This window comes from Microcebus murinus, chromosome 17 (assembly GCF_040939455.1).
Source record: "Microcebus murinus isolate Inina chromosome 17, M.murinus_Inina_mat1.0, whole genome shotgun sequence".
Classification (NCBI taxonomy): Eukaryota; Metazoa; Chordata; class Mammalia; order Primates; family Cheirogaleidae; genus Microcebus; species Microcebus murinus.
This window is the reverse complement of record NC_134120.1, coordinates 4,001,765-4,016,693: the sequence shown is the minus strand read 5'-3', so window position 1 is coordinate 4,016,693 and position 14,929 is coordinate 4,001,765. Positions and strand designations below refer to the sequence as shown.

At 37.5% G+C, this 14,929-nt stretch overlaps 1 protein-coding gene across 3 annotated transcripts in view; it reads left to right on the top strand.

The window, feature by feature from the left end:
- The window catches only part of ZNF407 (zinc finger protein 407), a 427,820-nt gene that overhangs the window by 12,654 nt on the left and 400,237 nt on the right, over nucleotides 1-14,929 (top strand). The window contains exon 2 of one of the 3 annotated variants that reach the window (XM_075993793.1): nucleotides 1,135-1,279. The exons of 1 other annotated variant lie outside the window; for it this stretch is intronic. The gene's annotated coding sequence lies outside the window, so the exon portion shown is untranslated. Of the gene's footprint in view, nucleotides 1-1,131; nucleotides 1,280-14,929 lie in introns of all 3 variants that reach the window. One more of the 3 variants, XM_075993792.1, reaches the window with a different exon arrangement.

Genomic DNA, 14,929 nt, shown 5'->3' with positions numbered 1-14,929 from the left:
ACAGGTGCTGAGACTGAGTGAATGTTATGTGTATTTATCACCGAGGATAATGAACTACAGGAATATAATCGTGAGGGGGCAGAAAGCTACTTGTAGAAGAAAGTGTGGTGTTTTTCACCTTTTTTAAAAAAGTTTTGAAACATAAAATTACATACTGTTAGAAATACAGATTGGTAAATTAATAAAGAAAAGCAGGTAAATAACAAGCAAGATGCAAGCTGATGATAGGGAGGGACACAGAGGGACTCAAAGTTGATTTGTTCTTCATAAACTGTTATTTGCACTCAAGGTTTTGTTATGCCTAAAACCTTATACATATTAAAAGTTATTTTTTCGTATCTACCAAATATTTCAAAAACAAACATTTGTGTTTTTTATTTTGCAAAGTCTGTCTGCATAGAGACTGTTCAATTTGTATGAAAAAGATGTGATGAGGTGATATGTTCTTGGAGGTGTATGATAGAACTTATTCTTGTTGACCCTCTTATAAATACTTCCAGGAGTAGAGATATCAAAAAAGAAGATTGATTGTGATAATGATTGTTAATGCTAACTGAAGGCCTACTGTGTGCCAGGCACTGAGCTGACTACATTACATGCTGGGTATATTCACCATTAAAGAAATGAGGGTTGTACCTCATGGTGGCCCGGTGGGGTGGGCATCGTTACTGTCCTTGCTTTATAAAAGCAACTTGTCCCAGATATTATATAAGGGTAAAGGCACATGACTCCTAATCGCTGTCATGCAGGGTCAGAGGAAGAAGATAAGCATAGACAGAAGAGTGTGCCTGAGAGCAGGAGGGAAGGAAAACAAAAGTCGTGATGGGAATAGGAGCGTGAAAGGAAGCCTGGTAAAAGGTGTATTCACTCCCTTTTTTGAAGTTACTCTTTTTTTTACCTTAGTAGGTTTGTTTGTTTGTGATTTTTTTTTTTGAGACAGACTCTCACTCTGTTGCCTGGGCTAAAGTGCTGTGGAATCAGCCTAGCTCATGGCATCCTCAAACTCCTGGGCTCAAGTGATCCTTTTGCCTCAGCCTCCCAAATAGCTGGGACTACAGGCATGTGCCACCATGCCCGGCTAATTTTTTCTATCTAATTTTAGTTGTTCAATTAATTTCTTTCTATTTTTAGTAGAGATGGAGTCTCGCTCTTGCTCAGGCTGATTTTGAACTCCTGACCTTGAGTGATCCACCCTCCTCTGCCTGAGACCTTGAGAGATCCACCCGCCTGGCCCTCCCAGAGTGCAAGGATTATAGGCGTGAGCCACCACGCCCAGCCGGTAGGTTTGTTTTTAAACCAGCATACATTAACAATCTAGCAGATGACAAGTCCCTATAGTAGAAAAGTAATTAATTGCATTTTGATTTTAGTTCTAGAATATTGAGTCAAAGTGACTTCTAAGGATTGTGTCTTTCAGTTCATTAGAAAATGGCAGTATATAAGATTTGGGAAATCATACTTCTTTGCTTAGGCAATTTGTTGCTAAAAAAAGGATACTTTTGGGAAATCAGCATTGGCTTATCTTTTTTTAGCCTTTTGATAACTTTTTCTTTTGTCATATTTATCTCATATTATGGGGACTTTTTCTTAAAACAACATTGCTTATACTGTAAACCTTATCTTAAGCCATCATGCTGTTATAGTCATTCGTTGAAATTAACTAACAAGTGTAGGAAAAATAAATACATGATCCCAGAAGTCAAATTATATGTCCTATGGAACCAAATAGTACTACTGTTTTTGTTTGATAATGAGTGCTAAAATTGTCTAAACCACAAGGACTGTCAAGCATTATGTAATGTCATACTTTCTAGCAGAATCAGCCCTTCACTGAGAAGTTGACAGCCCATGAAAGTCCTTCTGTGGCAAAGATGCCTGCATTTCAGACACATGTAGTAATTTTAGGAGATCCCTTAAGGACAAATGTAGAACATAGGCTTCTTAAAACAGATTTTAGATACTTCAGCTCTTCTAGTTTCAGCTTTTTTGCTAAAGCTCAGAATCTCGGTTTTAATTCAGTGCCTTTCACTTTGTTTGATGTTCATACTTTTATTTTCCCATATATGTATGCTGTGCTTTTTTATTCCATTAAAAAGTTATTTTAAATAAAAGCAAGGTGTAATAGGGAAAAGATGTTGTTTAACACAATTGGAATACTACCATATGATCATCAAATGTAACCAAATCCCAGCCTGCTTTTCAGTTGTTAAATATAACAGAAACTTTGTGTTTTAAACATAGAACAAACAACACGCTACTTCTTTGGAATTGTACAATTCACTTGTGATTTTTGCCAACTGTGAATTATGGATCAGAATTTGATATATAATTATTGGATCAGTTATTAAAACATGAGAAATAGCAGTTATATGAGTACATGTTAATTTAAAAATATTTAATAACCATATAATTTAAACTAAGGTGGTAATATACTTTAAAAAATAGCTTAGAAAATTTAGATCATTGAAGGAAAGGGAGTAGAAAATTATAATCTTCCAAAAAGGAAATCAAATGATTTTCATTAATTTTCAGGGCACAAAATCTGAATTTCCATATGGTGGCATTATATTTCACTGTAACACACTCCACGATTTCAAGATGGTAGGTTGTGCCAGTGTTTGCTAAAAGTGACATTCAGATTAATTTTGTGTGGCAAATTATGATGTAGACAAATGTCTTTGGACTCCCTGTGTGATAGCCCTATTTGGTATGGTACACTTATTCTTCCCGATTTACTCCTTATCCTCTTAGCTCCCTCCTCAAACATACGCATAAACTTTTTTTTCCTCTCCTCTTCTTCACTTCAGCTCTTTGATAAATATACAAATTGTATACTAGTTTTTTGAAGGGTTGGGATGGATTTTAGTCCAGTGGTTACCAAATCTGGCTCATCACAATCACCTAGGGAACTTTTTAAAAGTGCAGATTTTTGTCCATACTCCAGACTTTCTTAATCAGAATTCATTCATGGGTAAGACCTAGCGATTCATGTTTTTGATGACTAGTTAAATTTGTAAATGCTTTGTGTTATCTGTAATTCTCATGTTTTTTAAATGTGGAAGTAATAGCTTTAGGGATGCTTTTGCAGTTGCATTTCTGAACAAAGGTTTTTTTGTAAGTCTTATAAAGGCTAAAAGCCTTCATTAATGGCAGAATGATAAGCAGTATAATAAATTTTGGACTAGTGTGTGGCAGAGATGGCTAGCTGTCCACCCAAATCAGTTCTTATTGTGCAACTTAGGGTTTCATTTTTCAGGCTCCCTTGTGGGTAAGCAGATATGAGTGGAAGTGCTAGATACCACTTTTGTGTCAAGGCAAGAAATAACCATATGCAGAAGAATGAAACTAGATCTCTGTTTCTCACCATATGCAAAAATTAACTCAAGGCAGATTAAAGACTTAAATGTATGACCTGAAACCATAAAGATTCTAAAGGAAAACCTAGAAAAACTCTTCTAGACATTAGCTTAAGCAAAGAATTTATGACTAAGATACCAAAAGCAAATGCAACAAAACCAAAAATAAACAAATGAGATGTACTTGAGGCTTTTGTACAGAAAAAGAAATAATCAACAGAGTGTATAAACAACCTACAAAAATGGGAGAAAATATTCACAAAGTATGCATCCAAAAAAGGACTAATATCCAGAATTTACAAGGAACTCAAACAACTCAGCAAGAAAGAAAAGAAAGAACCCCATTAAAAAGTGGGCAAGGCTGAGCGGAGGTGGCTCATGCCTATAATCCTAGCACTCTGGGAGGCCAATGCAGGCGGATCAGGCAGATTGTTTGAGCTCAGGAGTTAGAGACCAGCCTGAGCAAGAGCAAGACCCCATCTCTACTAAAAATAGAAAGAAATTAGCTGGGCACCTAAAAATATATAGAAAAAATTAGCCAGGCATGGTGGCACATGCCTGTAGTCCCAGCTAGCTGGGAGGCTGAGGCAAAAGGATGACTTGAGCCCAGGAGTTTGAGGTTGCTGTGAGCTAGGTTGACGCCATGGCACTCTAGCCCAGGCAACAGAGTGAGACTCTGTCTCAAAAAAAAAAAAAAAAAAAAAAAGGGCAAATGACATGAACAGGCATTTTTAAAAAGAAAATATAGAAATGGCCTACAAATGTGGAAAAATGCTCAACATCAGCAGTCATCAGAGAAATGCAAATTAAAAATACCTTTGAGATACCATCTTATCCCGGTCAGAATGGCCATTCTTAAAAAGTCAAAAAACGATAGATATTGGTGCTGATGTGGTGAAAAGGGAATGCTTATACATTGTTGCTGGGAATGTAAATTAGTACAACCTCTATGGGAAACAGTATGGAGATTTCTCAAAGAACTAAAAGTAGATCTACCATTCAATCCAGAAATCCCACTACTGGGTATCTAACCAAAGGAAAAGAAGTTGTTATATTAAAAAGATACCGATACTTGTATCTTTATAGCAGCATAGTTCATAGTCACAAAGATAAGGAATTAACCTAAGTATCCATCAGTTGATAAGTGGATAAAGAAAATGTGATATATACACATACACACACACACAGATATACATATACATACCATGGAATACTACTCAGCCATAAAAAAGAATGAAATAATATCTTTTGTAGTAACTCAAATGGAACCAGAGGCCATCATCCTAAGTAACTCAAAAATCAGAAAATCAAATACCGCAAGTTCTCAATTATAAGTGGGAGCTAAGCTATGGGTACTTGTACAGAGTGCAATAATGGACATTGGGGACTCAAAGGGGGGGAGGGTGGAGGAGAATGAGGGATAAAAAATTATCTGTGGGGTACAGTGTATACTATTTGGGTGATGGGTACACTAAAAGCCCAGACTTCACCACTGTACTATATATGCATGTGACAAAACTCCATTTGTACCCCCTGAATATGTAGAAATAATAATAATAATAATAATAATAATAATAATAAAGCAGTGAGCCAGCCTACTATTTCTTTCATGCTTGCTTTCTTCTGTCAGCTGGATGCAGGGAATGAGGAAGCTCCAAGGCAGAGCTTCAGAGTGGAGGGAGCCGGGATCCCTGAATGACAGCCTGGAGCAGAATGCTTGCCGACGTACTTTGGAAGTTTACAAGAGCAAGATATAAGCTTCTGTTGTGTTTGAGCCATTTTAAGTTAATTTATTATAGCAGTTGTGGTGTAAGGGCATTAACTTCTTAGGTTAGTTCTAGCCACTGTATACAAATCTAAAAGCCATGGCAGATTATAAGTATGTAGAAAATTAGAATTCTGCAGTTTTCTTTCTTTCTACACATATACAATTTCTGTTGTCTGTTCTTCACAATGTAGAAGAGTAATATTACAGAGTTAGGACATTTTATTAGACTGTAATAATCTGTTTAGAAGTATAATCTGAAGGTGGCCACTACTCATGTGTGAAAATAAGTAAATGAAGACTTGCAATACTACCTATGAAAGGTTACCAGCAGTGAAGAAAGGACTGATTTCCAGAACACTCTTGTTTAATAATGAACTTAGAGCTGAGAATTCTTTATTATTACTGATTTCTTAGAATTTATATAATTTAAAAGTTAATAAATGAATAGGATGTAATGTAGTGTAATGCAGTTTTACAAACTTTAGTCAGTCGCCTACTCCTTCATTGTTTTTATTTCATACCACCATATTTTTTTTCTAACTTAGCCTTGTTATAATAAGTAATATATGTGATGTCACAGGTTGGTGTGTTATTTTTTTAAATACACATTTGAAAAATACATAGTTATTTAAAACTCCTTACTTGTAATAACTTTAAGTGCTGCTAGTGGTATTTCTGTCACACTTTGGGAAATACTGTTCACATGATGAATATTTTTTAGTATCTTCAGTGCTTAATCCATAAAATTCTAATAGAAATAAATGCAGTCACATGAAAACCAACAGAGATACTATGTCTAATGGGCCTTGGGTATAGTCTTTTCCTATTGCAGTGATTAGTATTCTCTTTGGTTAATGTTTACATTTGCTTGTTTTTGTGGGACAACAAAAACATACCTAAAAGATTAGCAAACAGTGTTAAGCAGGATCTTCTAAAGTTAACGAGTATTGGGACTACAGATGTGCTAAGAATATGAAATGCAATGAAATTAAAACGAAAATCTTGGAAAATACTGATGCTCATGGTAGACTGGGATTTTGATGATGATTCCAGGGGGAAGAAGACAGCAAGGCTTGAAAGGGACCAGGAATACTGCTTGGTTAGGTTACTGATCCAGATTCATATTTGAGGGAAGAAGATTCGGTAGGTAAATGCACATCTACCTCTTCTTCTTCCAGTTATTTGTATTTTTTTCATCACTTAAGAATGTGGAAGGTAAGCAGGGCATGGTGGCTCATGCCTGTAAGCCCAGCACTTTGAGAGGCTGAGCTGGGAAGATCACTTGAGGTCAGGAGTTCGAGACCAGCCTGGTCAATATAGTGAACCCCTATCCCCAGTCTCTACAAAAAATAAAAAAGTTAGCTGGGCATGATGGCTTGCACCTATATTTCTAGCCATTTGTGAGGCTGAGGCAGGAGGGTCTCTTGAACTCAGGAGTTTGAGGCTGCAATGAGCTATAATCATGCCACTGTACTCCAGCCTGGGCCACAGAGAAAGACCTTATCTCCATTTTTTTTTTTTTTTAAAGAGTATGTAAGATGCCTCCTGGGGCATCCTTGTCAGCATTAGCAGGAAAGCTAATGTTGGAGGGGAAGCCAGTGCCATCCTTGATAGCTGAGGAAGTACACAAGCACTTCCTCCCTTCCCTGTCAAGTAGTTTTAAAGTTCTAGAATGCACAGCAACCACTGGACTTGTATATAGTTTCAGCTTTAACCTCTTCCATCATTTTGATAAGTTTGTCTCTTAATGTAATATATAAATTAATACTTTAAATTTTTTCTGAAATATCTGCATTTTAAGCTGAAAAGGGAGCCTCTTATTTCAAGTGTTCCAGAATTTTGTAGAAGAGCCTTATACACTATAGCTATTGAATACATTAAAATTTAGGATTTTTGATTTTCTTTTTGAAGAGTCTAACTTCATATTTTGTCCTGTTTCTTCTCCTTACTGTCTTTACCCATGTTTTATTATTTTTTAAAATTCATCAACACTCTATACAAGCTGGCAGGATTTAAAAGCAGTTGAGATAAATAAAGGAAAGGTAGTAGAATTTCAGATGCATTTGTCACCGTTTTGCCAGATGAGGTAAAATAGAGGTATGTTAAAATCATCAAAGAATGATGACATAAGTGAAGCTTGGAGATTATCCACTCTTTTCTCATTTCTAACAATTGAGAGTGAGATGTAAGAAATGCCAATAGACTTAGTGAAAAGCAGGGAAATGGAATTCAGAAAGGAGATTCGGAGGGAAAACCTGAAAATGGCAATGTAGTTTTGCTGGGCCAAAAAAAACTAAGGGAAAGGGGACGAAGAACAGTTAATACAGAAAAATGATAGCATTCTGTAGCGAATGGCATGACATTTACAGAGACGTGTGTGACGGCCAAACTGCCTTTTAGTAATATGGAATTCAACTAGATGCTGGAAGTCTTCAGCAAAGTTCAGGTGTCAGGAGTAGAGAAGGTGGGGCCAGTGCTGATAGGGACATGGCAAGAGTTGTGACAGAGCATGTCCAGGTGACATTTTATCATCTCTTGCCTTTGCTAGGTAATTCTGGTCTACTATCTTGCATCCTTTTGCTTTGGACAGGAGAAACATATATCTTTTGCAGATGGCTAATTCGTACCGTTCAGTTTTTATAAAGTTCAGCATACTTTAAACCACTTTACTAGTAATAAGAAAAAACCCCACACAGTCCTTTCAGGTGTGACTTTTTTTTGCGTTGGTGTCACCCAAGACTCTGTCTTAAGGCTGGCGTGGGAACCACAGTGGACGGGCATTGACAGAAAAGATTCCAACGGTTATTTCTAAGTAGCAAAGGAGTTTGACAGTTCTTAGTACAGACACACAGGCCACAGCTCTGCTAGAAAGGATACAATTTGCAGTAAACCCTGAGTTGGAGATGAAGCTTTTTGGATTCTTGGAAATCAGGGGACTAATAACTGTTACATGGAGTAAGTGCTTTGTCAGGTCCAAGAAAACCTTTGTCATTTTTAGGGAGCGTTATATTCTTTTGACCCTTCTTGACAGTTACCAGAGATGTTGTAAAGGTCTCTGGAAGCCAGATGTACAAAACCAGCCTACCTCCTATCATTATTATTATTATTATTATTATTTTTATTTTTTATTTAGAAATTATTTCAAATATATTAAAAATATTTGTAAATAAAACTAGAGATTTTTCTAGAACACGTGTATTAACCTTCATTGTCTTGTGCCTGCCTTGCCCCAGCCCTGGAGTCAGCCATTTCTCAAGGAGCCCACTGGGCTCTCAGTGGGGAGTGGTATCACAGACCAGGGTCAGCATGCTGGTGTGCTCTTGGGTATTGTCGCCCTCTCTCCAGCACCCATTCTTGAGTATTTAATGTGAGGTCCAGTGAGCTGCAGTTAACTTTCTTGGTGTCCCCGAGTGGTTGACCAGAAGGAGACTCCAAGCATCTTTGTTACAAGTCACCTCCTGACTTTCATTTGTGGTATTTCGATTCTGAGTTTAGTCCAAAGATCTCAATCATAAATGTATTCCAACTAAGGGCTTTTCTTTCTCTCACTCTTTTTTTAATTGAGAGTGGTCACCATTTTCCATTACTTCAATGTGTAGAGATTTTTTTTTTTAAGCTTCCCACTCAGTCACCTCTCCCCTCAAAGTAATATATTTTGGAAAGTATAGAAAAATGCCAGGAAGAGGAGAAAAAAATTACCTATAATTTCACCACCCAGAGGAAAAAAACTATTAACCTTATTATATAAATGGACTTGGGTAGAACTATATCCATTTAAAAAATTTAATACTGAAGTTTTTCTCCTTTCTAAATATACTTCTTAGCACTCAGATCTTTGATACCTAATAATTTATATTCCAGATGTCTTGAGGCTCTATAGTTTTATATGTTTGCTTATTGGCATTTAGAATTTCAATGTTTTCCAGATTTAATCCAAAATTAGTAGTTTTAGTCTTTTTTCCCCCTGCAGTTCTTCGAGTTAGCCATTGTATTCCATCTCTTCTCAGTGGACCTGATGAACGTAAGTGAGAACAGTTTGGAACATGTTTTTAGTTTTATTTTTAAAAGTTATATTTCCCCCAGGTTTACATTTTGGAAATAGTCTTTTTCTTCCTATATTTCCTGCTAGAATGAAAAACAAATTTGTCATTAAGAATACTTCTTTCTATTTTTGCATGTTCAACAACTCCTTAATATCAGTGGAGACATTTTCTCATTGAATTTAGGAATCTTAGTCCTTCTGGCTTTATAAACAAAGAAACAGAGGCTCAGAAAGGTTCTAGGAATTGCCATGTGACCTACAGCTTGGAAGGAAAGCCAAAGCCTCCTTCCTAGGAGCTTAATGTTCTTTTTCATCAGTGTTTAAAAATTTCAGTGTAAATATATTATGTGTTTCTTTAGTTCCCCTAATTCTCTTCACTTTCCTCAGTGTTCATATGTGTTCTATTCTCTTGCCTTTTGAAAAAGACGAAAGGAAAATTTAAGGAACGTATACTAACTTTCATCATGGAATGCTTTTTTTTATGGCTGCTTTATAAATTCTTAAAAATAAAGGGTCTAATGGAAACACTTAATGAGAAAGGAGGGGCTCTATCACATGTAACCCCCCACCCTTTTTTTTTAGTGAATAGACCGTTTAAACTAAATTAAGTAAAGGATATAAATTCTGTTGTTTCAGTTTTAATATTTCATGACTGATTTTATAGGTGAAATTATATTTTACAATAAATAGGAAGAAGAATTTATACAGCCTGTTCTATTTGATGTGAAACAGCAAATCCCATTTCTCTGTAGCTGTAAAGAAAATTCATTATAATGTCTTTAGTTGTACGAGATGGTTTCATTGTGATTAGTTACATTGATAATAAAACAACCTTTCTCGACTGGCATAAGATACAAACGCTCATAGGTGTCTGCTTTTAATGGCATGAATTTTTTCACCTTCTGCTTTATTCAGAATTGTTATTCCTTTCTCTTGTCCCCTTTTTTCTGTTTCAATAATTTCCCATCTTAAAAAATAAAACAATAAGATGGAAATACTAACAAAGCATTGATTTTAAAAATACTTTTTGAAAGGAGATATATTACATCTTAACTTTTTGTGTAAATCTTTCTGACTACAAGTTGATATATTTGTCAGAAGTGGTTGACAAAAGGTTGTTATAAAATTAATTTTATTATTGGATCAGTTTATATTTGGAAAATAGTAATTGTAGTATAGGAAGGTTTTAAAAAAGTAAATGGCTAGGTAAGATTGCTGAACTAGTTTTGCAGTTTTTTTTTATCATGTGATTTGTTTTATATTGCCATTAGTGCATCTTCATAAATAGTGTTGGAAGGTGGGAATCTTTGATAATGTAAGGGATCATGGTTTACTTACTCTGTTTTGGTTACTGTGGTTTGATCCCTGTCAGTATGGTTTTTTAAGTGATTGTTTTAGCTCTAATTTTGAGCACTAAGCAAATGTTTTAATTTTTAACTTGCAGGCAAAATTGAATTAATTATTTGAGATATAACATGGGTATCCTCCGGAATAGAAACAATATTCGATTCTGACATGAGTGAGAATTTTACTTTACTCTGATCACTTGGGCTTGGGAGCACATCGTGCTAGCCTGCTTGTCTTCAAGATGCCTTTGGTCTCTGGCTGGAGACGGATCTTTTTAGGATCAAGCCGGACATGGCAGGTGGGATACTTTGGAGGTGGGACTTGCTCATGTCCAAGTCCTGTGAGAAAAGGCCCCTGCACCTCCTCAGCTTGAGTCCTGCTGGGTGAAGGTGACCGCATTGTGTAGCAGAAGTGGCGCCCAGAGGTCTGTGACTCATTCAGCCCCGCTGCCCTGTGGCTCCACATGTTTACTGCACGGGCTGCCCCTCAGGGTTGGGGGTATTGGACTTGCAGGCTGCTAAAATTTCTGAGCCAAGCTGGGAAGGAGCATATACTGCTGCTGTCTCTGAGGCAGGCCCCATGCTAAGTAGATTCTAGGGACATGCATGCCTGAATGCTTCCATTTAAAACGAGCAGGTTTTTCAGGAACTGTTAGATACATCCTTTATTCCATACAAATCTAAATTTAAAACTCGTTCCACCTCATCTCTTTATTAGTTAGCTCTTTAATAATTCTTGATTTTCTTCTATCAGTTTTTATTGAAGGCTACATCAGATCTGATTTTGGTAGTAGGAGAGAGATAAATGTGAATGTCATATTATTAAAGTTCTAAAATAAGTTTGATAGGAATTCTGCCCCAATATGCGTTTCATATAAACAGTACACTTCAGTTTTTGTTTCTTGACGACCCCCTGTGTGCTTTAATACTGTTGTATAGAAGATTCTTGTTAAGAGTTGGAGCATATAGGAAAGGAAATATATTTATAAAGGGGGCATGAATTTGAGCCATGTCTATTCTTGACAAGATAGAAAGGAGAGCAAAGAGTATTGCATTGGTTATCTGTTGCTCAGTGACAAATTCTGTCAAAACATGGTGGCTTAAAGCGACAATCATGTATCATCTCAGTCTTACCTGGGGTTCTGGCTCCAGGTCTGTCCTGTGGCTGCAGTCAGGGTTTTGCAGGGCTGCTGGCATCTGAAGGCTGATCCTGGGGTGGGAGCGTCTGCTCCCCAGAGGGCTTGCTCCCTGGCTGTTGGTGGAGCCCCAGTTCCCCAGTTCCCGACAGGCTGCTGAAGTGTCCTCCCTGCGTGGTCTGGCATCCGCTGGACAGAGTGAGCCTGTGCAAGGGCAGGCAGGAAGCATGTGCCTCTTAGTACTTGGTCTCCAGGGTAGGAGACCTTCCTAGCCACCATTTTCTGTCCCTTATAAGCAGGTCACTAAGTCCAGTCCACACTCAAGAGGAAGGGAATTGGGCTCCACCCTTTGAAAAGAATTTGCAGACTCATTTTAAACCACCACAGGCATTTTCCTGGTTAGAGAAGTAAACAACTTTACAAACATACATGTTAGGAATGCATTGTAGCCTGTTTTCAGGACAGTGGGAAGGTGGGTCTACTATATAATTCAGCGTTCATGAGCTAGTCTTACTATGAATAAACCAGACTCAACTGTATATCCATGTGTGGTAAAATTGCTTCCAGTGTTACCTAGTTAATAGTTTTTTAGGGTGTTAAATACCTACTATTGTAGGTATTTAAATACCCACTCTTGTCATGGGAGAGTTTATTCAACTTGCAAATGTAAGCATTTTTGTGGAAGAGTAATTTTTTCTTTGTAGGATCAGATACTTTATTTTGTGGTCTCTGTTACAAGTTGATATTTCTGCTGGGCGAAGACTGGGGTATGGGGGTGGAATACAGCACCTCTAGTTACACTTAGATTATGCACATGGTGTTTTGTAACCGTAACTAATGTTACAGTTTCTCATGAGCAGACCTTATGTATGGACTTGGTGGTACTTTATTAATTAGGTAATAGCATAATGGTAAGACATGTGCAATAGAAAGTCCAGCTGAAATGGCAGATTAGGAAAGAGATATGAGTGGTCCACTAATTTCCATGTATTCTTGTCTTGCTTAGCTATTGTCGTTGCAGCTCGCAGCAGGCTTGTAGGCAGCCTCCTTGTCCTACCGTGTCTTTCTAGGAGGAGAGATCCTTACTGTAGGGTGGTAATAACTTCTGGGGTTCATCCTTGTTTGAACTCTCCAAAGAGAGAGAGCAAAAGACCATTAGGCACTTTTATACATGCCTGTGTGTGCACATGTGCCCTGACACACACGTGTCCCTGCTGTGATGTTACTGTGGGCCTGGTGACAACGTGTGCTAAGCACACTCTACCTGCACCCTGAGTTTGGGTAAGCTTAGGAAGGGTGAAGGTGGGATGGAGTGGGATGGGAGAAGGTGGATTCATGCCTCACCGTAGCGGTGAGATAGGTTTGTGAGTGTCAGTCCCAGCGAGATGACTGAAGCTTGCTGCAGGTGTACTCCTTAGAACGGAGAAAAGGCACGAAGAGAAATGAAGACGAGGGATTGGAAATCAGTGAGAAGGGGAACAAAAAGGATGAAAATGAAGGGAAAATGCCATGTGTGCTGCCTGTAGTGCAGCAGCATATGAAATTATCTTTTCTCAAATACTTCCTGAAATGCTTTCTTTTTAAAACTCCAAAAGAAACTTCCTGTGAGAAGTGGCCACCAGGTGTCATCAGAAGGCTGCTATTGATTTGTTTTATTATTGTTCTCAAAAAGTATGTGACTATTTTGATTTCTTTCTTGAAACATTTTTTAAATCACAGCAGTTAGAGCAAGGACTTTCTTTTATACCAGTTTATGAGTGAATTAACAATTATAGGTAAAAATGAAGACAATAAAGTTTACTTATAACTTATTTCTTAAGTCAAGGAACAACTCTATGAAGATTTGGATAAGATACTTACAAATGGAGTTGCACATTTGGGAATCTTTGTGGCACAACGAGGATGTGTGTTGAATGGTAATTGATGAATTTGTATAGGAAACATAATGCCTTAAGAAGATTGGGTTTGATAATACATCCCATTGTTTTACTCTAGATACTTACTAGGTCTTCTCAATCTTGAAACCTTACTGTGGGACAAATCTGAGACTCATTTTACTATTTCTCCACTGGATTACAAGTGTGGGTACTTTTAGAAGGAAAGAAGGTTATGCTTTACTCTGAGAGTTAGCAGAGAGTCCCTTGCCTGTTTTTTGTTTTGCTTTGTTCCCTGAGAGAATCCAAGGCATTTTCTGGTACATGGTTAGTGTTTGTTAAATGAATGAATAAAATATGCCTCAGAAAAATGAAGCTTTAAATTGTCCCAATTGACTAATTTTTGAATTCTTTAAAAAAGACCCCTCTCATCTCCACTGGTAATATGATGTTTTTTCTAGTAACCTTTTCCGGTGAGTTTTTTAAAAAAATTTACATTAGTATTAACTTCCTCATTTCTATTTAATGCCTTTTGGATCACTTAAGACACCCAGGAAACCACTCTGTACCCCAACTTTCTGACCTCAGGCTAATTCTGGGCTGTATAACTTAGACTGTGTTACAATGAGATCTCTCTGCCTTTAGACTTTCTCTACTTTCAGTATGTCTTGCATCTTGAAAAATTAATCTTATTAAAACAGTGTATGTCTTGTGACTCCCCACTGATACTACTAGATAGAATCAGCTCTTAATACAGAGCCTTCTGTGGTCAGGGCCGGTTGACCAGCTGCCTGTGTTATGTGTTCCGTGGGAGAGCGCCAATACCACGGCCCTCAGGACTGCTGCATTTTCTTACATGCTCTTGTGCATGTTTTATGGCTTTGCCCAGTCCCTGCCTTCTCCTTGAGCTGTTTAACTGTACCTGTTTGCCCCTTCAACAAAAGAAAAACAGCAGTTTTAGTTTCCTCAAGGTTTAGCTCAAATGATATTTTTGCTATCTTAATCAAATAGTCTACTTGGAAGTGTGATTCCTTGCTCATTTACACTGCTGTGGATCTCGGTTTATATCATACACATGACCATACATGGCCTTGTATTAGAATGTTATATATCTTGTAGCTCCCGTAGACTCTTGTCCCCATACATAATGCTTTTGTAGTACTACAATTCCTTTCATGTGGTAGGCACTCAATATATATTTGTTGAATGCTGTTATTTCTTGATATACTGAGATGTTGGATTATTTCATTAATTAAAAAAATCAGGCTGGGCACGGTGGCTCATGCTTGTAATCCCAGCACTTTGGGGGTCTGAGGGGGCGTGGTATCATGCAACTGTAGTCCCAGCTACTTAGAGGGCTGAGGCAGAAGGATCTCTTGAGGCCAGGATTCAAGGTTGCAGTGAGCT